The sequence below is a fragment of the Bombina bombina genome, chromosome 2, assembly GCF_027579735.1.
Source record: "Bombina bombina isolate aBomBom1 chromosome 2, aBomBom1.pri, whole genome shotgun sequence".
In the NCBI taxonomy this organism is placed as follows: Eukaryota; Metazoa; Chordata; class Amphibia; order Anura; family Bombinatoridae; genus Bombina; species Bombina bombina.
The window spans coordinates 130,051,225-130,078,358 of record NC_069500.1 but is presented as its reverse complement, the minus strand read 5'-3'; the positions used below and the strand labels follow the sequence as shown (position 1 = coordinate 130,078,358).

Here is a 27,134-nt window from a genome sequence, read left to right as displayed (position 1 = left end):
CAGGGATCAACGTGTTGTAATTTTGGCAGTATGGGTGATTAATTGGTCTTGGACATACCGGGCATATTTTATGTTAAGATTAGACGTGCAATATCTTGTGTCATTTTTATTATTAAGGTCCTACAGTTGCTGGGGAAGCTTAATAGATTTGCAGAAACAATGACCTTGAAAGAATCCAGTGTCTGCTCTATGTCAGTCATTTCATACACCTATAAAATATAGATAAAATAATAAATTGCATTTGCTGTAGAACTATCCAGCTCTGCTGGGAATTAGACAGATGATATTTTAGTCAAGGCTAAAATAAAAACAGATATGCCTTGCTTTTCACGTGCTTTTATTTGTATGCATCAACCAACTAGGAATATTCTTCTACCTGTCAGTGGAGCTCATTTTTATAAATGCAGCATGTATTGACCACAGGTCTGTAGTAACTGTAGAATTTACATGTAAAACATGTTACTCAAAACCACCAACTAAACCACCAGATGTCTGTTTCCATGTTAAGAAACGGCCTACAATTTAGGACACTTTCACTGACACCAATAATTTCAGAAACAGCATGTTTTAAATATTTTTTTGTGTTTGTGTGTTTTGTTTTTTTTAATAATAAAAAAAGTAGCATTTTCAGATCATGCAATATCTAGGATCTGTCCATGGTGCTGAATTGTAGCATTGAGGATACTAATATTGAGAGCTTTACAGTTCAATATTAGTATAATGTAGTAACTGTTGTATGTGCTGCTGTGTAGTTAAACTTCTAGATTTAAAGCCATAAAAATGATAGATAAGTGTAGAACTAGTATAGTGGATGTCTTAGTTTATCATATCCCAAACTAAATTTAGCAAGCTTTTTCAATTATGCTATCTCCTTTGATTAATCAGAACAGATTTTCCTGGCACTGTGCCAAATCTAGAAATAAGGGCAAATACTTAAATATATATTTATCAGCTCAGAGTTGTACAATTATCTCTAAAGCTTAGTTTGTAAATGCATAGAAAGTCTACAAAAAAACAAAAAAAAACCTATGCCTGACATAAGGAAACTATGTTTGTAATCATTATTGTTTAAGATAGCAAACAAACAAAAGCAAATACTGGTCTGTCAAAATATTTACATTTATGTAGTGTTTAAGCATTAGGACCACAGGATAAAAAATATATTTATTTACTGTTACAATGTTTTAAAAGTTAAGTTTATATGATATAATTAACTAATTGTAGATATCTCGATATCTGCAAGCTCATGCAAGTAATTATATGCCATGGATTACCTGTTGCATCATATATCTTTAGGATTATAGGGTACTTTAATGTACAAAATAGACAAATATAAATTACTTCAAGGAATACTTCCACACATTACTATAAATAAAAAATACATTTAGCATTATATGTTAATAAATGTAATAAAATTTCAACATGCTATGCAATATTTTATTTGTGTCTGACTTTTATATGATTTAAGAGATTGAGCTAAAAAAATGTATTCACAAGAAATGTGCTTAAAAATAATAAATCACCAATGTTTTATTATAGTTGAAAAACTATTTGGTAAAATATCTAAATAAAGAAATATTAATTGAAAATACAAACATATGAATATATATTTTATTGATAGCAAACATTATGTAGTAATGAGTTTTTACATATTATAATACATGCATAATGCTATTTTTCAAATCTGATAAATCATTATTACAAAGTTTGGTACATGTTTAATTTAACAACACTTGTGCAAATTATTCATATTTGCTACACCTCTTTTTCTAAAAAATAGTCATTGGAATATTTAGGTTTCCCAAACATGCGTAAATCTATATAACATTACCAATTATTTCAGACTACTTATTTTGTAATCTATTAATCTAGTTTTGCTGGTTGCCCCACTGGTCATTTTGTGAACTACTACATTCTTACATAGTAAACAAAAAAGTCAAGTTTAATATTTGCATAACAGAAAGACAAATAATGAGTCTGTCTGTACTGATCAGTAAATAGACAAAAATTGGAGGTAAATAGACTAAAATTGCTGAATTAAGTGAAAAATGCTTAAACACAGTGTACGCAGTAAAAATATATAGCTCTTTGGTATATACATTTATAGCTCTTTGGTATATACATTTATAGCTCTTTGGTATATACATTTATAGCTCTTTGGTATATACATTTATAGCTCTTTGGTAGCACAGGTACATACAGTAAGTATGCTTGCAAAGGGAAGCAAGTATTAACGTTTTGGATCTTTATTGGTTAAATAAACAGCCATTTTGAATTGTTATAATTTAAAATATAGAATAATGCGAAAGATGATTGATAGATGATATATAACTATTATTATAGTATAATAGTGCAGCTGCAGTAAGTGTGCTGGGCTGTTTAAAGTTAAAATATGCTTCTAGTCCATGTAGTTTTGGATTGGATCAGATTTTTATCCACTCACATATCATGTCCCACCTTCACTACTGCAATTCCATATTCTCTGGTCTCCCAAGTTAATGCCTGTCCCCTCTGCAATCCACCATGAATGCCCCTGTCAGGCTCATCTTCCTTATCCACATCCGCCACACCTCTCTTTTTTGTTAACATTGATTTTAGTGCTCCTCAAAATGAATCAGCTCTACTCTGTCTATATTGTTTATTGATTATAATATTTGTACAAATGGTATTAGTAGAATAGTTTTCTAAAATATAAATTAACTAATTTTCAGTAGTGGGTTTAAAAGCAAAATGAAAATAACTTTTATATAAATGTAGGTTTATTTTGGGTACAAATAACTCAGGCTACTACTAGAGTTTAAGTTACTAGTTGAAAATTAAAAAGCATGGGAATTCTAATCTTAAACTCCACCACAGAATGCATTATGTCACTATATTATTATAATATATGTATTATATTTGTGGTGGGGGTATTACAAGTTTAGAATCTCCCTGGCATTTAAATGGAATATTAAACTCTGGTATTTACTTTGCCATTGAATTTAACCTCTTAACAACAGCGATGTACCCTGCACTTGCCTGTCACAAGGGGCTTCTAAAAAACATATATCTCACAAAACCTGAGATATATGTTTTTTTTTTAGAACTTACCAATCTATAATATATGAATAATCAGAAGAGGATATATCACTTGTTCAAGTTGTGCCATTGCTATCCATTTACTTTGGACACTCTGCTTTTCTGTCTGCTAGAGTGATGCACAAGTCCCGTGTATTTTTCTACACATTGTGTCCATACAGGTCAAGTCATGTGCATATTTTCATGTTTATTGATGGAGAATGGAACAAAAACTGCTACTTGCCATTCACGTCAGTTGAGACGTATTGTACTGTATTAGGAAACTCTGATCTAAAAAAAGGACATATTGTTTCCTGTAACAATCTATGCATGTGGTGAAATGTAGAGTTTGCGCCAACATATGACTATTTTATGTGGAATTTTGAATAGTGGGTGCCTATATTTTCATGTGGGTTTCATTGGATTTGGAGGCTACCTTGATTTTGAATAGGTATATGTATATTTTCCTTTATTTCCTTTCCTATATCTCTTTCCTATCTCTCTCCCCCTCACTTTCACACTCTTTACATGACCCTCTGTAAATTTCATACATTTTTGCATATAGTTATCAACACATTTTATCCCATAGAAATATAGATAAACAAATAAAAACATTGGCATCTCAGGTGTTTTTTTTTATGATTTATAGGCAAAAAAACTCAGTAAATACTATACAATATAACAGAAATAACAAACAATTATAAGAAACAGGAATTTTTAATAATGTTTTTCACAGATTATCAGGGGAGAAAAATATACAAGCCAAAGAGAAAGTAAAACAGAATTGTAAATTTAAACCATATGGTAATCAAATTAAAATACACGTGTGTTTTTACTGTAAATGTGTACAGAGCAAATGTGCATAAGCTCCTCCCAACTGTATTGACTTGTATTTTTTCTGCATTTACATTTTGACTAATGCATCCCATTAATGAAATAAATCATCAAGATATGCAACTCTACGTAGGTCAGGATGAGTTTTGAAGAGGCTGTAGAAACTGAATAGTGCAAAGATACTTCATAACATTGTTTTCCGATGTATTGGTATAGCATTCTTGTTTTGTCCCCATGCAAGATGAAGGGTCTGTTGTAAGTAGATTCTAGGGATGCCACCCAACTGACATTTTGCTGACATGACCAGTATTTTTAAGGTCAAGGTCAATGTAGAAAGTGAAGAAAAAACTATAGAAATAAAGGTGCTGTTATGTTGAAACTTCTTCAAATTCTTTTGGAATTTAATTATAAACAAATGACAATTTAGCAGCTTTAGTGTCTGCATACTGTATGCTATTTATGCAAATGTGAAGTGAGTAGCATGGTCAGTACAATTTATTTTCTAAGAAAGGAGGTTCGCCTAGTTGGTTATTGCAGAGCATTCAATCATTCTGACTACAACGGGCAATTCGTACAACAGTTTTCCCAAACTGAAACAAGGGACTGCCCAGAATATGGTCAAAGTGCACCCAACCCTGCCCATGGTACAGATGTAATTCCGCCCCTTTGGTCTCAGCTCGGCGCACAGAGAACCAGTGACTCCAACCTCAAGTCTTCCTTAAACAGCATAGACCTCTCAGTGGAAGGCATCTGGGGAATAGTGAATGGTATACTATTGTTTTTAAATTGATCTGAATTGATTTAAATTTAAAAATAATTCTGATAGACTGGTATGGCACCAGAGTTAGTTGTTTATAGAAAGACATAACAAGCACATTCAAACTGTAGAATATTTCTGCTAAATAATATTTTATTAAAAAAAATGCTGAAAAAACCATAAAGAGACACCAAAGTTAAAATGAAACGTTCATGATTCAGATGCGTGTAATTTTTTTTTTTCTAATTTACCATTATCAAATTGTACATTTTTTTTTTTATATACACATGTTCTGAGGCACCAACTCAGCATGTGCAAGTGTTTATAGTATATATGTATATTAGTCTGTGATTGGCTGATGGCTGTCACGTGATACAAGGGGCAGGAAAATGAAAGGAACTTTAAAATTAGTCAGAAAAACTTTGAAATTCAGACTGAAGTGATGTTGCATTATGGTTTTATTATGTGTTTGTTGATTATGCAGTTCTACTTTATTTCATTGTTCTTTAAGATAAGTACAATTTATATATTGGGGTATTGGCAAAGAAGAATTATTAATCCACCATGTGAATTATCACTAATTGCTTACACAAAATTATAGCATACATAAGAACTTTTTTAAATTGTTTTGCATATGTGTAATATCATTCAGATGTGTTTTTTCTTAATGTATGTCTGATTTTTATCCATTTACTGTAGTATATTTTTACCATTGCTTCATTATGTAATATTTAAGCAAAGATTGAGTGATGTATTAGATAAGAAATGCACTGAAAACTGTAAACATACTGTATTTTTTTGTTATATATTGTGAACAGATTAAAGCCATTAAGATACTGTATATTGGCATTTTGCTTCAATATCTAATAGTTGTTCTTTGATGAAACTTTACTCTGAATAAAATGTTTTGATTTCTATATAACAAAATTTGGAGTTGTGTTTGCGCAATTAGTGAATAATTTATCACCACATGAGCAAGAAGCTCTGAGTGGGAGATTATTTGTAGAAAGAAGTAAACAATATAACTTTTCTTTTACATTTTGCTAATGTTATGACATTAAAGGGACAGTACATTCAAAATTAAATTTTCATAAATAATAAAGCATGCACTTTAAAATAACTTTTTAATTTACTTCTATTATCTAATTTACTTTGTTTTCTTAGTATCCTTTGCACTACTGGGAGCTAGCTGCTGATTGATGACTTAACATATATGCCTCTGTCATTGGCTCACTCAATGTGTTCAGCTAGCTCCCAGTAGGGCACTGCTGCTCCTGCAACAAAGAATATCAAAGAGAATGACGCAAATTTGATAGTAGAAGTAAATTGGAAAGTTGGTTAAAATTGCACACTCTATCTTTAAGCACAGGCATGATGAATTGGGAATATTAGATACATTTATTGCCTTTTAAGAATTTGAAAAATTAGAATAAAAATTCCAGTTATAATTACTGTCTTAAATACACCTTACGACCTTGGTTTATTGGTTTAATTTTTCCATGGATGAGGTCATAAATGCAAAACAATAGAGCAGTAATTGTCTCTAGTTCAAATTCCTATCATACATTTAATTCCTGCAGTTGTCTCTCTGGTAACTTGGACAAAAACACACAGACTGCTCATCCCCTGCTAGATAGCTGCACGTCTTCCAAGAAAGATTATGACATGGAATATGCTAAATGATTGAATAATTGCTTTGTCTACTGTACTATGATAATCTCTTGTTAAACCTGTATCTAGAGATAAATTTAATATTTTATAATGGACAATTTATATTGTATTTGTTTCAAAATAATAATGTGTCATATTTATGTATGTATATATAAATATATATATATATATATATATATATATACACAAAAGGAAGATGTGTGTTAGCGCAATATATTTTTATATATATATATATATATATATATATATACAAAAGGAAGATGTGTGTTAGCGCAATATATTTATATATATATATATATATATATATATATATATATATATATATACAAAAGGTAGATGTGTGTTAGCGCCATAAAAACCCCTATGCTGTAATATAAATAACAATAACAATACAACAAAACCCATAGACAAACAAGCTAGAAAATGGCAAAAGCAATTACCAAATGCTGCTATAAGTAAAATAGACTGAACCTTTAAGGTCACTAGGATAAAGGAAGTCTATATGAAAGTCAATTTGAAAAGAGGGAGTGAGACAGCGCTCTCAAGTATGTTAGCCAGTAGCCAGAGGGTTAGAGAGAAGAGAGAGAAACGACAAAACAGAGAAACAGAAACATCATAGTGTAGTCTGATCAATCAATACGTGTCAGAGAAATGCGAGTGGTTATGCTCACCTCATCAAACCTCAAAAGTAACGCGTCAGGCATACACTGACTGTGACCTGTAGCCTACACTGGCTTGGATCTATCCAATAAACCTTATTTTTGCTTATAAGTCTCTACAAGTTCCAGCGTGACTTTTCTTTGTTGAATTCTCTGAGATATATAATAGGCCTGGATGGGAAATGTATCCCTACTGTGTTAAAGGTGTCAGTGATCAGTACATTAGGTGGATCCTAATTGGCAAAGGGTCTTTATAGTATATAGTATATACTTTGTTCCGTTGTTAAAATCCAATGGTTTAGCAATGGTATGCTGATGGTGTGTGTGTTAACCAAAACAAATATTTGGTGAAGTACTGAGAACTGGGAACTGTGATATAAAAGGCTGATATTTTAATTTTCTTAAATATATCTAAAAACACAAAAGCGCAAAATCTGTTTGCGGTTACATACAAACTAAAATGAAAACAAGATAACAGTAATGGGTCTGTTTGTCATTCAATCCTAAACCCACAACGCTCCTATGGTTTTGGACATTAGTATGCATTCAAGAAAATCCCAAAACTTAAAGTTCCATTCTACAGTATACTCAAGCAATCTTGTATACTTATTGGTTCTTTGTAGGATATGTAAGTCTTGAGGCAGGGCTCTCGTTCAATGAGAGTAAGGCAATTCTGTAGGGGTAACAAAAAACAGCACGAGTATGGGTCTCTGTGCTCCTGGACTGCTAAACTGGATGTGACATCACTCGCTGCATAGCTCCGCCCTTACGTGTTTCGTAATTTAATAAATTTAAAAAAATTCTAAAAAAGTTAAAAAAAAATAATAATAATTTAGATTTAGATTTAGATTAGGCCTCTAATACATTTCTGTTTTTAATTTATTTCTTTTCCCAACTTTTTTAGATTTTTTTGTACATGGTTTTATCTTAAAGGGACACTGAACCCACATTTTTCATTCATGATTCAGATAGAGCATGCAATTTTAAGCAACTTTCTAATTTACTCCTATTATCAAATTTTCTTAATTCTATTGGTATTTTTATTTGAAAAGCAAGAATGTAAGTTTAGATTCCGGACTATTTTTGGTGAACAACCTGGGTTGTTCTTGCTGATTGGTGGATAAATTCAACAACCAATAAACAAGCTCTGTCCAGGGTCCTGAACCAAAAAAATAGCTTAGATGCCTTCTTTTTCAAATAAAGATAGCAAGAGAATGAAGAAAAATTGATAATAGGAGTTAGAAAGTTGCTTAAAATTGCATGCTCTATCTGAATCACAAAATATTTTTTTTTGGGTTCAGTGTACCTTTAAGCATTCATTTTAAGCCCCTTTTCTTTATATATATACTTATTTCCTGATACATCTTTATTGAATATTTTCTCCATTAGTTGTCTGACCATGTTTCTATATTTTACTTTAGAACGACATATGGATAAATAATCTTTTGAGTATCATTTGGATAAATAGAATAAATACATTTTGGCTTCTAACTATGTGGATTTAATTGTGTGTATATTTATTCCTCTATACATAGTAATCTTATTATGTAGATTGTTCTTGATAGCATTAGAAACTAATTCAGTCATTTTTTTATTTAAACAAGTTGGGAATAATAACGATACCAATTTCCAAAAATATACATTGTAGCATTCAGATTAGTGCTTTTATAGCCAGCCCCACCCCTTTTCTAGGTGTATATAAGGATTGTGAAGGAAAATAGTAACAGATTGCCCTCTGATAAAGGGAAGTGAGTTTTACATTTATGTGTGTGTTTGTTGTGTTTTTATAGATGTACATACTGTAGTTTGTCAGCTATTAAAAGGACAAGATACTCATGCAAACATCTGATAATAGCTCATTGTATTCAAAGATGCTGCAGGAACAGCCTTTTTATATATATGCTGTCTCTACCACACTCCACTGGGAGGTTGATTTCTGTAGTGTTGTGTTTGTATGGGTTTTCCATAGACAATGTTGCAGTATTTATATATCTCAGCATAGGTGTTGGTCTCAAAAGGCAAATGTAGGTATTTCTTATGACAAAATGAAGACAAAGGAGCTATTTCATGGATACAATAGATAACTGAAAACACATTAAAGGGAGAACATTTAACAACAGTACCCTGCCCATTTAAGCAGGGAGTTGCTAAACACATACATGCAAAACTAAAGGGATGGTTAACTTTACATATTTTAAAATCAGGTCTGTAAATGTGTTTGTCCTATGCTTTAAGCAAACAATGTCTAGTATGTAGCTAGATTAGGTAATTTTGTAACATTTTGAAGAAAACCATTCTTTATTGAAAAGTTATATTGAGAGGTATAAAGACGTAACGGCCTCATTTGTGCTGTCCGTCCACTTTTGAGACATTGATGCAGTATTAGAATTAAAGTTTGTACAAGCAACTGTGCAGCCACAACCACTACAAATTATGTCAGATCAAGGCTTGCCAGTTATCCTGGATGAGTGAATATGGAATGTTTTAAGTCTGCAACCTTGGTGGTGGCTGAGAGGTTAAGAACAATGGCATTTCCAGAGATTATATTGTGAACGTACCTATGTCATACTATGGGCATGGTTTTGGCATGTTGCAGGTGGAGCCAGGGGCACACCTGGATACAGTGGTTGCGGAAATCAAGGAATTATCACCATGGGGGTGGGCACATGGGGGCAGGCATTATGGTGTGGGCGGAATGTACGCCTGGTTAGAAAGCTGTGCCTGCACCACAAGGTCTCTCAGGCTGCATCTACAGATTGATAAATTAAGGTAAAATGACTAACTGTCCTGTACAATGTATTTTACAATGTATTTTTGATGTTTTTTGTGCAACTTTTTAGTCGAGCGTGACAGTTAACCAGAGCTCAGAAGTTGCGCTATCCTGTGTTGAATTAAATTGCGCTCAAGCAAACGCATTTACTTTAGACTCGCAATATGCTCACTACTTTCAACAAGTGCAAAGAGCAGCGATATACCCCTTATCGCTTGCACGCAACAGTTAGCGTGCCACGCGTAATCTGGCTCTTAATCACCAAAAGTATTTTGACACCCGATCATCACACCTATACTAACTTGTTGGACATCCCATTCCAGAACCAGAAGGGTTCAGTTGTAGTTCAAGGTAAAATGATATATTCTTACACTGTACAATACAATTTCAGATTAAGGGAAATTCCAGCAGTAAATATAGATTTAAAAGATATTTAGAACCGTATTACAAATGAGCCAACAAATCCATATATATGAACATAAAAATGCAATGAATTATAAACAGTACAGTAGTCAGTGTGTATGCTCACCAATGCATTTAATCAAAATTAGACATTCTTAAGCTTCCATACGTTACTATACAAACATATAAAAGAGCATTGAAACTAAACAAAAAGTGCTGTGTCAAATGACTCACAAGTCTAAATATACATCTCTGTGTCAATCATTAATTGATGATTTAGTGTCATAGCAACAAAAACTATGTATCAAGATTGATGCAACATATAATCTTCAAGCTAGAAATGTGCCTTGAGACCATGGGGCCAATTTATCAATGTCTGCCCGACATGATACGCTGTAGCATATCATGTCCGATAGACATCGCTGAATTCTGACAGCATACGCTGTCAGCATTTAACATTGCACAAGCAGATCACCAGAACTGCTTGTGCAATGCCACCCCCTGCAGATTCGTGTCCACCCTCTGCAGATTGGCCGCTGTCAAGCAGCCCGATCGTATAGGATCGGGCGGATTGCAGACCACAGCCTCAGAGGCAGCGGGCCAGTTATGGAGCATCAGTCTTTAGACTGCTGCTTCATAACTGCTGTCTCTGGCGAGCCTGAAGGAGCTTGATTATTCAGCCCCCATGAATGTACGTGTTCATTATTAGGGATGGGTGAATGTTTCTAAAAATTCGAAATTTAAAACGAATTTTGATACATTCGTTCGTTCGAATCGAATTTCGAATGTTTATATAACATTCTAACATTCTATTTTCAAATTTTCGTTTTCGAATTTTTCAATAAAAATTCGAATGTGACATTCAAATTTGAAATAGTATTTCTAGTCTACAACAGTGTTTAATAAATGTAATATTCGAATTTGAATGCAACATTCGAATTCGAATGTCACATTCGAATTTGAAATAGTATTTCTAGTCTAATACTGTGTTTTAAATGTGATATTCAATTCAAATGTGATATTCGATTTGAATGTGACATTCAAATTCTAAATAGTATTTCTAGTCTAATACTGTGTTTTATAAATGTAAAATTCGAATTCGAATGTGACATTCGATTCGAATGTGATATTCGATTTGAATGTGACATTCAAAATAGTGTTTCTAGTCTACAATTGTGTTTTATAAATGTGACATTCGAATTCGAATGTGACATTCGAAAATTGTAAATAACATTCGAAAATTGAATTTTTAAGAATATTCATTCTTATCAACATTCTATTATGTAAATTGAATTTCTACAATAACATTCGTTCTAGCATTCAAATTCGGATATAAACACATTCGCCCATCCCTATTCATTATGTGCATATATCTCATGCATATTTTCTAAAAGGTCATTAAACATCCAAGGCAGAACGAGTAAAACTGATTTACACATTAAATTCAACAGGAACAGGTCAAGGTTGCAATAATGCCTCAGTATAACAAAATACACATAAATAGGAAAAAACGTGTCCCTTTAAGATAAGTATATAACACTAATTTTAAAAATATTGTATAATCATGTAAGGAATGTACTATAAATACCTGGACTTGAATATTTGGTTAGAATATAAGATACAGTAATGTATAGACGTGCATTTGTTTAGTTACAAACGCAAATTTGTTGATGAAACACGGATATTTGTTTCGTGAAAACAAATGCACCATGAAATTAAAAGAAAATGAATAACAACTGAAAAAGTTTGTCAGTATTTAGTTAGGGGTTAAAAACACTTCTAGCTCCCTGGCTCTGAGAAGAAGGGTTAGGATTAGTGTGGCTCTCCAGTGTGCTAGAGGTAAATATGTAGCAAAATTAATGTAAACGTTCAATGAATATCCAGTATTTGTTTTGATTAAAATTTTAATATTCGGTCCGGCAGATTCATCTGAACCAAGTGTTTTGTCGGTGCACATGTCTAGTAATGTGTATCTCAATGTTGTATTCCATTTGTTATACTTAATAATTAGAAATAGCATTCTATTATATAATTTATTTGATATCCAATTAAAGGGATATTTCTATAAAACATTTGCTGTAGGGGCACTGTTGCCTCCTGTCAATTTGCTCTATAGTCTGGCTTTTGTACACAGTGCATATACTTTAGATACTGTTAGCATATATCTTAAATATAGTAGTACTGCTAAAATTCAAATACTTTTCTTCTGTTATGTGTGATCAGTCCACGGGTCATCATTACTTCTGGGATATAACTCCTCCCCAACAGGAAATGCAAGAGGATTCACCCAGCAGAGCTGCATATAGCTCCTCCCCTCTACGTCAGTCCCAGTCATTCTCTTGCACCCAACGACTAGATAGGATGTGTGAGAGGACTATGGTGATTATACTTAGTTTTTATGACTTCAATCAAAAGTTTGTTATTTTAAAATAGCACCGGAGCGTGTTATTACTTCTCTGGCAGAGTTTGAGGAAGAATCTGTCAGAGTTTTTTACTATGATTTTAACCGGAGTAGTTAAGATCATATTGCTGTTCTCGGCCATCTGAGGGAGGTAAAGGCTTCAGATCAGGGGACAGCGGGCAGATGAATCTGCATTGAGGTATGTAGCAGTTTTTATTTTCTGAATGGAATTGATGAGAAAATCCTGCCATACCGTTAAAATGACATGTATGTATACACTTCAGTATTCTGGGGATGGTATTTCACCGGAACTACTCTGTTAAAGGTCACTAATCCTTTTTAATAACTATTTATCAGGTTAAACGTTTTTGCTGGAATGTAGAATCGTTTACATTGCTGAGGTACTGTGTGAATAAATATTTGGGCATTATTTTCCACTTGGCAGTTTTTTTTGCTTTAATTGTGACAGTTTCGTTTCTCTTCACTGCTGTGGGGGAGAGGGAGGGGCCGTTTTTGGCGCTCTTTGCTACGCATCAAAAAATACCAGTCAGTTACTTTTATATTTCCTGCATGATCCGGTTCATCTCTGATAGATCTCAGGGGTCTTCAAACTTCTTTGAAGGGAGGTAAATTCTCTCAGCAGAGCTGTGAGAATTCTTATAGTGACTGTGAATAAAAACGTTGCTTTGTATTTTTTATGTCAAATTTAATTATTGTTATTTTACTAATGGGAACAAACCTTTGCTAAAAGTTTTGTGGTTTTAAAGTTTGATGCTATAACTGTTTTTCAGTTCATTATTTCAACTGTCATTTAATCGTTAGTACCTCTTTGAGGCACAGTACGTTTTTTGCTAAAAAAGATTATAACCAAGTTGTAAGTTTTTCTGCTAGTGTGTTAAACATGTCTGACTCAGAGGAAGATATCTGTGTCATTTGTTCCAATGCCAAGGTGGAGCCCAATAGAAATTTATGTACTAACTGTATTGATGCTACTTTAAATAAAAGTCAATCTGTACAATGTGAACAAATTTCACCAAACAGCGAGGGGAGAGTTATGCCGACTAACTCGCCTCACGCGGCAGTACCTGCATCTCCCGCCCGGGAGGTGCGTGATATTTTGGCGCCTAGTACATCTGGGCGGCCATTACAGATAACATTACAAGATATGGCTACTGTTATGACTGAAGTTTTGTCTAAATTACCAGAACTAAGAGGCAAGCGTGATCACTCTGGGGTGAGAACAGAGTGCGCTGACAATGCTAGGGCCATGTCTGATACTGCGTCACAGCTCGCAGAGCATGAGGACGGAGAGCTTCATTCTGTGGGTGACGGTTCTGATCCAAACAGATTGGACTCAGATATTTCAAATTTTAAATTTAAATTGGAGAACCTCCGTGTACTACTAGGGGAGGTCTTAGCAGCTCTCAACGATTGTAACACCGTTGCAATACCAGAGAAACTGTGTAGGTTGGATAAATACTTTGCGGTACCGGCGAGTACTGACGTTTTTCCTATACCTAAGAGACTAACTGAAATTGTTACTAAGGAGTGGGATAGACCCGGTGTGCCGTTCTCACCCCCTCCAATATTTAGAAAGATGTTTCCAATAGACGCCACCACTCGGGACTTATGGCAAACGGTCCCCAAGGTGGAGGGAGCAGTTTCTACTTTAGCTAAGCGTACCACTATCCCGGTGGAGGATAGCTGTGCTTTCTCAGATCCAATGGATAAAAAAATTAGAGGGTTACCTTAAGAAAATGTTTGTTCAACAAGGTTTTATATTACAACCCCTTGCATGTATCGCGCCGATTACGGCTGCGGCAGCATTTTGGATTGAGTCGCTTGAAGAGAACCTTAGTTCATCTACGCTAGACGACATTACGGACAGGCTTAGAGTCCTTAAACTAGCTAATTCCTTCATTTCGGAGGCCGTAGTACATTTAACCAAACTTACGGCTAAGAACTCAGGATTCGCCATACAGGCACGTAGGGCGCTGTGGCTAAAATCCTGGTCAGCTGATGTTACTTCTAAGTCCAAATTACTTAATATACCTTTCAAGGGGCAGTCTTTATTTGGGCCCGGCTTGAAAGAGATTATCGCTGACATTACAGGAGGTAAGGGCCACGCCCTACCTCAAGACAAAGCCAAAGCTAAGGCTAGACAGTCTAATTTTCGTCCCTTTCGGAACTTCAAAACAGGAGCAGTATCAACCTCCACTGCACCAAAACAGGAAGGAGCTGCTGCTCGTTACAGGCAAGGCTGGAAGCCTAACCAGTCCTGGAACAAGAGCAAGCAGGCCAGGAAACCTGCTGCTGCCCCAAAGACAGCATGAACCGAGAGCCCCCGATCCGGGACCGGATCTAGTGGGGGGCAGACTCTCTCTCTTCGCCCAGGCCTGGGCAAGAGATGTTCAGGATCCCTGGGCACTAGAGATCATATCTCAGGGATACCTTCTAGATTTCAAATTATCTCCCCCAAGGGGGAGATTTCATCTGTCAAGGTTGTCAACAAACCAGATAAAGAAGGAAGCGTTTCTACGCTGCGTACAAGATCTGTTAATAATGGGAGTGATCCATCCGGTTCCGCGGTCGGAACAAGGACAAGGGTTCTACTCAAACCTGTTTGTGGTTCCCAAGAAAGAGGGAACTTTCAGGCCAATCTTAGATTTAAAGATTCTAAACAAATTCCTAAGAGTTCCATCGTTCAAAATGGAAACTATTCGGACAATCTTACCCATGATCCAAGAGGGTCAGTACATGACCACAGTGGATTTAAAGGATGCTTACCTTCACATACCGATCCACAAAGATCATCACCGGTATCTAAGGTTTGCCTTCTTAGACAGGCACTACCAGTTTGTAGCTCTTCCATTCGGATTGGCTACGGCTCCAAGAATCTTCACGAAGGTTCTGGGTGCCCTTCTGGCGGTACTAAGACCGCGAGGGATTTCGGTAGCTCCATACCTAGACGACATTCTGATACAAGCTTCAAGCTTTCAAACTGCCAAGTCTCATTCAGAGTTAGTTCTGGCATTTCTAAGGTCGCATGGATGGAAAGTGAACGAAAAGAAGAGTTCTCTTTTTCCTCTCACAAGAGTTCCATTCTTGGGGACTCTTATAGATTCTGTAGAAATGAAGATTTACCTGACGGAGGACAGGTTAACAAAGCTTCAAAATGCATGCCGTGTCCTTCATTCCATTCAACACCCGTCAGTAGCTCAATGCATGGAGGTGATCGGCTTAATGGTAGCGGCAATGGACATAGTACCTTTTGCACGCCTACACCTCAGACCTCTGCAATTATGCATGCTAAGTCAGTGGAATGGGGATTACTCAGATTTGTCCCCTACTCTGAATCTGAATCAAGAGACCAGAAATTCTCTTCTATGGTGGCTTCATCGGCCACACCTGTCCAGGGGGATGCCATTCAGCAGGCCAGACTGGACAATTGTAACAACAGACGCCAGCCTACTAGGTTGGGGCGCTGTCTGGAATTCTCTGAAGGCTCAGGGACTATGGAATCAGGAGGAGAGTCTCCTTCCAATAAACATTCTGGAATTGAGGGCAGTTCTCAATGCCCTTCTAGCTTGGCCCCAATTAACAACTCGGGGGTTCATCAGGTTTCAGTCGGACAACATCACGACTGTAGCTTACATCAACCATCAGGGAGGGACAAGAAGCTCCCTAGCAATGGTGGAAGTATCAAAGATAATTCGCTGGGCAGAGTCTCACTCTTGCCACCTGTCAGCAATCCACATCCCGGGAGTGGAGAACTGGGAGGCGGATTTCTTGAGTCGCCAGACTTTTCATCCGGGGGAGTGGGAACTTCATCCGGAGGTCTTTGCCCAAATACTTCGACGTTGGGGCAAACCAGAGATAGATCTCATGGCGTCTCGCCAGAACGCCAAACTTCCTCGCTACGGGTCCAGATCCAGGGATCCGGGAGCGGTTCTGATAGATGCTTTGACAGCACCTTGGAACTTCGGGATGGCTTATGTGTTTCCACCCTTTCCGCTGCTTCCTCGATTGATTGCCAAAATCAAGCAGGAGAGAGCATCAGTGTTTCTAATAGCGCCTGCATGGCCACGCAGGACTTGGTATGCAGATCTAGTGGACATGTCATCCTGTCCGCCTTGGTCTCTACCTCTAAGACAGGACCTTCTGATACAGGGTCCATTCAAACATCAAAATCTAACTTCTCTGAAGCTGACTGCTTGGAAATTGAACGTTTGATTTTATCAAAACGTGGTTTTTCTGAGTCGGTTATTGATACCCTGATACAGGCTAGAAAGCCTGTTACCAGAAAGATTTACCATAAAATATGGCGTAAATACCTATACTGGTGCGAATCCAAACATTACTCCTGGAGTAAGGTTAGGATCGCTAGGATATTGTCCTTTCTACAAGAAGGTTTAGAAAAGGGTTTATCAGCTAGTTCATTAAAGGGACAGATTTCAGCTCTGTCCATCTTGTTACACAGGCGTCTGTCAGAAAATCCAGACGTCCAGGCCTTTTGTCAGGCTTTAGCTAGGATCAAGCCTGTGTTTAAAGCTGTTGCTCCGCCATGGAGTTTAAACTTAGTTCTTAACGTTTTACAGGGTGTTCCGTTTGAACCCCTTCATTCCATTGATATAAAATTGTTATCTTGGAAAGTTCTGTTTTTAATGGCTATTTCCTCGGCTCGAAGAGTCTCTGAGTTATCAGCCTTACATTGTGATTCTCCTTATCTGATTTTTCACTCAGACAAGGTAGTTCTGCGTACTAAACCTGGGTTCTTACCTAAGGTAGTCACTAACAGGAACATCAATCAAGAGATTGTTGTTCCATCCTTGTGTCCAAATCCTTCTTCAAAGAAGGAACGTCTTCTACACAATCTGGATGTAGTTCGTGCCCTCAAGTTCTACTTGCAGGCAACTAAAGATTTTCGCCAAACTTCTTCCCTGTTTGTCGTTTATTCTGGACAGAGGAGAGGTCAAAAAGCTTCTGCTACCTCTCTCTCTTTTTGGCTTCGTAGCATAATACGTTTAGCCTATGAGACTGCTGGACAGCAGCCTCCTGAAAGAATTACAGCTCACTCCACTAGAGCTGTGGCTTCCACTTGGGCCTTTAAGAATGAGGCCTCTGTTGAACAGATTTGCAAGGCTGCAACTTGGTCTTCGCTTCATACTTTTTCCAAATTTTACAAATTTGACACTTTTGCTTCTTCGGAGGCTATTTTTGGGAGAAAGGTTCTTCAGGCAGTGGTTCCTTCTGTATAATGAGCCTGCCTATCCCTCCCGTCATCCGTGTACTTTTGCTTTGGTATTGGTATCCCAGAAGTAATGATGACCCGTGGACTGATCACACATAACAGAAGAAAACATAATTTATGCTTACCTGATAAATTCCTTTCTTCTGTTGTGTGATCAGTCCACGGCCCGCCCTGTTTTAAGGCAGGTAAATATCTTTTAAATTATACTCCAGTCACCACTTCACCCTTGGTTACTCCTTTCTCGTTGATTCTTGGTCGAATGACTGGGACTGACGTAGAGGGGAGGAGCTATATGCAGCTCTGCTGGGTGAATCCTCTTGCATTTCCTGTTGGGGAGGAGTTATATCCCAGAAGTAATGATGACCCGTGGACTGATCACACAACAGAAGAAAGGAATTTATCAGGTAAGCATAAATTATGTTTTTATAGCAGTGGGTGGGCTCCTGACAGTTTGTTCTATAGGCTAGGCTTTGTTGTCAAGCAGCAAACCTTTTCATTTTTGCCTAAAATATATGATAATAATTTCTTAGTGGCTGGCTATTTCACACAGTGCATATACAACTATAGAGTTACTGTACGTAAGTATATATATTAGATATAGTATTACTGCTATAAATCAAATATTTTTGTTATTGCAAGCTTCTGCCTGATGCTTCCACTTCTGCCCCCGCTCTTTCCATTCCTGCTCTGTGGTGGTCATCAGTCAATGCCAAATCCTTAGGCAACAGCTAGCAGATGTCCTAGAGGCAGGACATTCAAGATGACAGCATCATACTGAAGGCCAGTCTGGAAGACAGATTACATATCTTGCAAACACATGGAGTAAACTAGTTAAGAAATAGAAGCACACAAGATGGTGGTTGCTGCAGTATTGATGCATCTCTCCCAAGTTCTCTCCCTTCCATTTAAGTTGAGCTTTCGAGAGACACGGTTTGTTCATAGCTGAAGGAAATTCGCAAGATCTTTGTAAGCAGATCTTTGAATGAAGTCTCCAAGGATAACTAAAAACTTGTTATTAGGCAGGTGTTTGGGAAGGTGATGAATGTTGAGTATATTATTTGATTTTCCCATACTACTTTCACTCTACATATGTACCTTGCATTGTTGTGCCATACTTTTAGTATTATGCTAGCTTCAACACTGCATATAAAGTGCATATAAATCATATGACATCACAAAGTGTGGGAGGCAGAATCAGAAAGTGTAGAAAATAAATATGGTACGGGAAAGGTGGTGAGACAATAGGGTGTAGGAAAAAAGTAGTGAATGATTTATGATATTAATTTAAAATCACATGCTTTTAATTTCAATGTATTCTTTGAATTCTTATAGTTCCTGTATGTTCTCCTGTCTCAGCATTGAAATATAGATTATTTTAATTATTGGCATTCCATAATGTAAGTTTTTTGTTAAAAGGAGTTTCCTAATGGCTTCCCTTTGGCAACAGTGTTATGAATGAATTTCGTTATGAAGTTCTTTACTGAACATTCTGACAAGCCAAGCAACGTCATTACCAAATATTTTGCAAAACAAAGCTTGTGAAAAATCTAAAATTAATCTTTCAGACAAAACCATTTCCCCCCTTGTATATGCCTACAAAATAATAGTACAATAATATGTTTTATTTTATAGAATGAGAAATGTATTATCTAAAGTTCATCAGTTTTTTTTTATTGAGCTTTAAAAACCTCTTTAACAGTGGACTTAGGCTCCCATTTATCAAGCTGCATATGCAGCTTTGGGGGCTGAACACATGAGTGAACACTGTCCATCTGGCAGATGATAAATGCCGGCCAATGTATCTCCACATCCAGTTTCACCAGTTACCTAAGCTGAGCTGTACATAGGATGAGTGCTAAAAGGGAATGGTTGAGCTGTGGATGGAAATACAAAAATCATAGATTTTGATGGCAGATAAGAACAGAGGAACCAGATGTGTGAATTTCTTTCCTGTGTTTGTTTCTAGCACATATTCTTTAGTAATTAAATCCATCTCTTTAGTGCCTTTAGATAGTGTTTTTTAAACAAGTTACAACTTTCCTTCTTTTATTTTTTTTAAAATGTATTTATTTTTTATACAGAGAGTTAATTTTTTGTTTTGCTCTATAGGGAAAGGGGAAGGAAATGCATTGAGATTTTAAGAGTGAATTAAAAAGCTCAGACTTTTGTTGCTGCAGTGAATCAGGTGGTGAGAAGCTCTAAGGCAACCTAAGTTGCTCTGCATCAGATTAGCTTTACTTTGGGGTTCCAGGCAGAGCAAGAGCCATGAAAAGCTTTTAATTATCTGCTCCCTGAACCTGATCTGGTTCATATCATCATGATTTATCCTATTTACAAGATTTTTTTGTTACTGTCAGGAAGAGTATTTTATAGTTAAACGCCTTTAAAAAAAATCTAGTGGGGAGGCATTTTTAAGTGACTTGATTAATATGTTATGGAATAATTAGCAGCCATTCATACCATAATATTGTAAATGAATTAATCCAGTTACTCAAAACACAAAAAAGATTTTAACTTATTTAATTTATTACATTACCTTTTCTGCTTTAAATACTACAAGACAATGTACATTTTTTATTATTTGTCTAAACTGTTATATGAACCGAATTACAGCAATTTTCATACAAAGTCCCTTATTTTGAGGTACATTTTCAAAAGTAATTAGAGAAACTAACAATCATGAATAAAATGATCATTCTTAATACTTGGTTAAAAATCCTGAATGATTAATCGCCTGAAGTTTGGAACCCATGGAAATCCCTAAATTCTGGGTTTCTTCACTAGTCACGCTTTGCCAAGCCTTTACACAGCTGTCTGAAGTGTATGCTTGTTTGTGGGACTTCCAGTTTTATCTTCAGCAAGTGAAATACATGTTCAGTTTGAGGTCAGGTGACTGACTTGTCCATTGAAGAATATTCTACATCTTCGCTTTGAAAAGCTTCATCTGTGCTGTGAAGCACCATCTATTCAGTGTGGCAGCATTTGGCCCTATACATTTCAGAATGTCTCCTGTTTGTGTCAGCAGTCATATCATTAATAAACGCTAGTGACCCAGATCCATTGGCTTCAAATCATGAGACATTCCTTCCCTTTTCTATGCAATTCTCTTTCCATCAGTCTAGTACAGGATGATCTTAGCTCAGTCTATCCAATGAATACAGTTCCAGAACTGGCAGGCTTTTTTAAGTGTTGCTCTGGAAATGTCCAATCTGGCCTTCCTATTCTTGATATCTATATGGATATCTAAGGATTTTTGTGTATAAATATATGTAAATGGTATTTACACAAGCCATTATAAGACTATATGTATAGAATTGTGGGGGTAAACTACAGTGATAGCTAAGTAGTCAACATTAACCTTTCATGATCCTAATAATGCACGCAATTTAAAAAACAAAAACTTTCAAATTTACCTTGCTCGCTTGATGTCGATTTGTTAAAGAACATATCTAGGTAGGTTCAGGGGGATGCACATGTATTGAACACTGAACAGTAGTAATTTTTTCAACAATGCATAATATTAAAAGCGCTGCTGACTTTTTGGGGTTTAACCACTTCCCTACCAGGAATTTCAGAGAAATACTTGCCCAAAGTACTGGAGATTTTTTTGAATTTTTGCTATCACTCCATTAAATCAGAAATAGAGCTTTAGTTTTATTTACCTATAAAAACTACTATTTTGATATATTTGATGCTACTATTTGGCTGCCAAATATTATGATATGAAAAAATTGTTAACTTTTTTGCATACATATGCTTTCTTACTGAAATTATTTACACATAACTACTGCAGTCATAAGACAATGGTTGTGAAAGATTCTCTGGGATGCCCTTTGTTCAAAAACAGAAGACATGCATGACATTGCCAGTTTTTCACAATTAATGCCACTGTTTGCAGCTTTGTGCCACACTTCTGAGATTCTTGGCATTGAGTTTATCAGTTAGCTTGTAAGGTTAATATCTGCTGTAGTGTAGGGTTGACCCTCCCAACTGGCTCCTTCCACCCCCTGATCCCTCCCAAGCAGCTCTTTCTCTCCCCCCCACTGGTCACCACCATTTTAGGTACTGGCAGACAATTTGCCGGTATGCAGTTTAGGGCTTTTATTTATTTATTGATTGCTATTAAATATTTTTTTTTTTATTGTGTAGATCCCTCCTCCCTAATCCCTCCCAAACAGTTCACCCCCCTCAATGTTCCCAGCCAGTCTGCCAGTAACAAATTATATATATATTTTTTTTCTGTAGTGCAGGGAACCCCCTCCCACTCCCCTCTCCAACATCACTTTTTTCTCTAGTGTTTGGTCCCTCCTCCAGCCTATATATTTTTCCATAGTGTAGGGCCTCATCTCTCCCTCTCCCTTTATAACCTTTGTTTGTATTGTAGGATACTCCACCCCTCCCCTCTACTCTGCTCCACCCATTCGCCTCTTTCTCTCCCACTGCTCCCACTCGGGTTACACAGCCAATTTTTCAAAGAGAGAAAAAAACAGTTTTTCAACAAGGGACTAGTTTTTCTACAGAAACCTTAGCTCAATCTGGTTCCTCTGCTGCAAATGATTACTGTTAAGGACAAGCAAATGAGATTCCTAATGTCTAATTTTAGCTTCTTAATTGACATAGTATCCTACCTTATAATAATATAATGATTGCATTGCATGTAATATCTGTTGATTATGGGCCAATTCCAACCCATCAGATTTCCTTTGCGAAGATCTTTGCATGGTTTTGCGCAGACTTTTTAAATTAACTGTCCCAATTAATTTGAAAGCCCTTAGATAATACACTTCTCATCCGTTTTCAAATGCATTAGGCCCATGACAACACCCCCTCTACCTTGCATGGGGTATTTGTCCTCCAGATACCATTTCATCAACAAAAAACATTAACCCTTTTGGCCTGCTTCAACTGTTCTTATAGCTGTTTTCATTGCTAAGGAATTTGCACATGTTCAGTTAATTAAAAAAAAAGAAATCTAAAAATATTGCTTGAATATTTTTTTTACTTTGAAAGTTGCATTTGAATAAAATATGATCACCAGAAATGTTGGTTTAAAGGGTCGCCCTACTGTAATTTTTCCCCTTAATGTGTTCCCAATGGCATAATGGCAGTGTTAAGTTAAATATATTGTATATTCTTCTTTTAGACTTATTTTGGCAAATAAAATAGCTAATCATTTTAGTCGTTATTCCTCTCACCACAGACCAAGGGGCCGAATTATCAGTGTTTAGGGACATGATCCGCTGTAGCGGATCCTGTCCGCCGCACATCGATAAATGTCAACAGCATACGCTGTCGGCATTTATCATTGCACAAGCATTTCACTAGAAATGCTTGTGCAATGACGCCCCCTGCACATTTGTGGCCAATCAGCCGCTAGCAGGGTGTGACAATGAACCTGATAGTATGCGCTGCTTCTAAACTCCTGTTTCCGGCAAGCCTGAATGCTCGCAAGGAAACTGCTGCATACAGCTCCATACGAAGCTTGATATATTGGCCCTCAAGGCTGAGAGTTTTAGGAACTAAAGGATTTTTGAATAGCTTTTTACCCCAGACTATAAAAGCAGCAAACAGGAATACTTTGCTTATCTCACTGTTGGAATGAGGTTTTTTTCCCCTAAGCATAAGTCTCACTTGATTCACTATCATGGATTTCTTTTTTCCACAAAGGCACGTAATTTGCTTATATAAATACATTTTTTTTTATTTAAGCACGTGTTTCACATGACTCGGTGTAGATTTTTTTTTATTACACTTTTTGTCACTGTGTAATTGACAAATTAGATGATTATTAGCTAGATTACAAGTGGCACACTAACTGTTGCGCGCAAGCATTATCGTCTTTTTTGCATACTGTGGAAATAGCGCCTATATTACAAGTTAAAAAGTAAACATGATCTCATTTTACTTTTGTCGGGTTAGCGCAACTGAAAACCTTGCGTAAGGAGTAATGGGTTAAAAAAATGTTGCATTAAACACAAAATAAATACATTGAAAATTACAGTTAAACTCATATACACACTATCTGATAAAAGAATTATTAAAAAACAGGAATGTTATTTTTATTGTAATTATATATTCCTATATATATCTGTATATACCTATATACTCTATATATTTTCCTCAAGCTAGTAGTATAGTATAGATAAAATGATCATCTCTATACTGACTCCATTTGAATGCACATGTTCTTAAGGACAGTGGGTTGTGATTTCAATAAAAAATTCCAGCTATTTAAAATACACAAATAAACACAAAGGGTACATTTCCAATATACATAATACAAATTATACAGTACAGTGTATTGTTTATGTAACTTGTGCAATGTTACTAAATTAAAAGGTGGCCCTTTTAACCCCTTAAAGGAACACTGAACCCAAATATTTTCTTTTGTGATTCATATAGAGCATGCAATTTTAAACAACTTCCTAATTTACTCCTATTATCAAATTTTCTTCATTATCTTGGTATGTTTATTTGAAATGCAAGAATGTAAGTTTAGATGCAGGCCCATTTTTGGTGAATAACCTGGGTTATTCTTGCTGATTGGTGGATAAATTCATCCACCAATAAAAAAAGTGCTGTCCAGAGGTCAAAACCAAAAAAACTTAGATGCCTTCTTTTTCAAATAAAGATAGCAAGTGAACGAAGAAAAATTGATAATAGGAGAAAATGAGAAAGTTTCCTTAAAATTGCATGCTCTATCTGAATCACAAAAGAAAAAAAATTGGTTTCAGTGTCCCTTTAATGATTACAGTACTTTTCCCATTTTCTGTCCATTTGGGACCAAGGCTATTTTTACATTTTTGCAGTATTTGTGTTTAGCTGTAATTTTCCTCTTACTCATTTACTGTACCCACACATATTATATACCGTTTTTCTCGCCATTAAATGGACTTTCTAAATATACCATTATTTTATCATATCTTATTATTTACTATAAAAAACATACAAAATATGAGGAAAAAATGGAAAAAAAACACACTTTTTCTAACTTTGACCCACAAAATCTGTAACACATCTACAACCACCAAAAAACACCCATGCTAAATAGTTTATAAATTTTATCCTGAGTTTAGAAATATCCAATGTTTACATGTTCTTTGCTTATTTTGCAAGTTATAGGGCAATAAATACAAATAGCACTTTGCTATTTCCAAACCATTTTTTTTTTTCAAAATTAGCGATAGTTATATTATAACACTGATATCTGTCAGGAATCCCTGAATATCCCTTGACATGTATATATTTTATTTTAGTAGACAACCCAAAGTATTGATCTAGGCCCATTTTGGTATATTTCATTTCACCGTCAAATGCGTTTAAATAAAAAAAATTGTTAGCTTTTTCACAAACTTATACAACAAATAGTTGTAAATGCTTCTCTGGGATCCCCTTTGTTCAGAAATAGCAGACATACATGGCTTTGGCGTTGCTTTTTGGTTATTAGAAGGCGGCTAAATATATCGCTGCGCACCACACGTGTATTATGACCAGCAGTGAAGGGGTTAATTACGGAGCTTGTAGGGAGCTTGTAGGGTTAGTTTTAGCTTTAGTGTAGTGTAGTAGACAACCCAAAGTATTGATCTAGGCCCATTTTGGTATATTTCATGCCACCATTTCACCGCCAAATGCAATCAAATAAAAAAAATAGTTTAAAAGGACAGTCTAGGCCAAAATAAACTTTCATGATTCAGATAGAGCATGTAATTTTAAACAATTTTCCAATTTACTTTTATCACCAATTTTGCTTTGTTCTCTTGGTATTCTTAGTTGAAAGCTTAACCTAGGAGGTTCATATGCTAATTTCTTAGACCTTGAAGCCCACCTCTTTCAGATTGCATTTTAACAGTTTTTCACCACTACAGGGTATTAGTTCACGTATTTCATATAGATAACACTGTGCTCGTGCACGAGAAGTTATCTGGGAGCAGGCACTGATTGGCTAGACTGCAAGTCTGTCAAAAGAACTGAAAAAAGGGGCAGTTTGCAGAGGCTTAGATACAAGATAAGCACAGAGGTTAAAAGTATATTATTATAACTGTGTTGGTTATGCAAAACTGGGAAATGGGTAATAAAGGGATTATCTATCTTTTAAAACAATAAAAATTCTGGGGTAGACTGTCCCTTTAACTTTTTCACAATTTTAGGTTTCTCACTGAAATTATTTACAAACATTTAGTGCAATCATGGCACAAGTGGTTGTAAATTCTTCTATAGTATCCCCTTTGTTCAGAAAAAGCATATATATATGGCTTTGGCATTGCTTTTTGGTAATTTGAAGGCTGCAAAATTCTGCTGCGCACCACACGTGTATTATGCCCAGCAGTTAAGGGGTTAATTAGGTAGCGTGTAGGGTTAATTTTAGCTTTAGTGTAGAGATCAGCCTCCCACCTGACACATCCCACCCCCTGATCCCCCTCAAACAGCTCCCTTCCCTCCCCCACCCCACAATTGTCACCGCCATCTTAAGTGGTAGCAGAAAGTCTGCCAGTATAAAAATAAAGGTGCTTTTTTTATTTTATTTTTTTAATATATATATTTTAAGTGTAGGATCCCCCATTACCCCCCAACCTCCCTGATCCCCGCCAAACAGCTCTCTCAGCCTCCCTCCTTGACCTAATGGCCGCCATCTTTGGTACTGGCAGCTGTCTGCCAGTACCCATTTTACTTACATATGTGCAATTTTATTAATAAATAAATAAAAAACGGATCCGGAACAAGCACCAGCATGGGCCGCCCACCTGCCTCCCCACAGCTGCTCCCACCCACCAACAATCGGCACCATGCTGGCCAATGCAGAGAGGGCCACAGAGTGGCTCTCTCTGCACTGGATGCTTCAAAAACGGTATTGCAGGATGCCTCAATATCGAGGCATCACTGCAATACCCTAAAAGCAGCGGAAGCGATCATGATCACTTCCAGTGCTTTAAAACCCTGAGGACGTACCCTCAGGTCCCCAAGGATGTACCCTGGTCACTAAGTGACATTTTTTGTAGGACGTACCCTGTACGTCCTTGGTCGTTAAGGGGTTAATAGACTCGAAAAGCCATAAAAGCAAACACTGATTACAGCTGCATTCGTTTTTATCAAGGAGATTGTGATGGATTGCAATGGGGGTCAACATTAAAGGTAAATTAAACTCAACAAGATTCTATCATTCTTATGAAAGCTGATTATTTTGATTTTGAAGCTGACAGGAAGTGCTTAAAGGAATAGTCTAGTCAAAATTATGTTTCATGATTCAGATAGAGCATGCAATTTTAAACAACGTTCTAATTTACTCTTATTATCAATTTTACTTTACCTTGGTATCTTTATTTGAAAAAGCAAAA

General features: G+C 36.1%; 1 protein-coding gene across 1 annotated transcript in view; it reads left to right on the top strand.

The window, feature by feature from the left end:
• The window catches only part of HCN1 (hyperpolarization activated cyclic nucleotide gated potassium channel 1), a 767,054-nt gene that overhangs the window by 9,321 nt on the left and 730,599 nt on the right, over window positions 1-27,134 (top strand). The window lies entirely within an intron of this gene.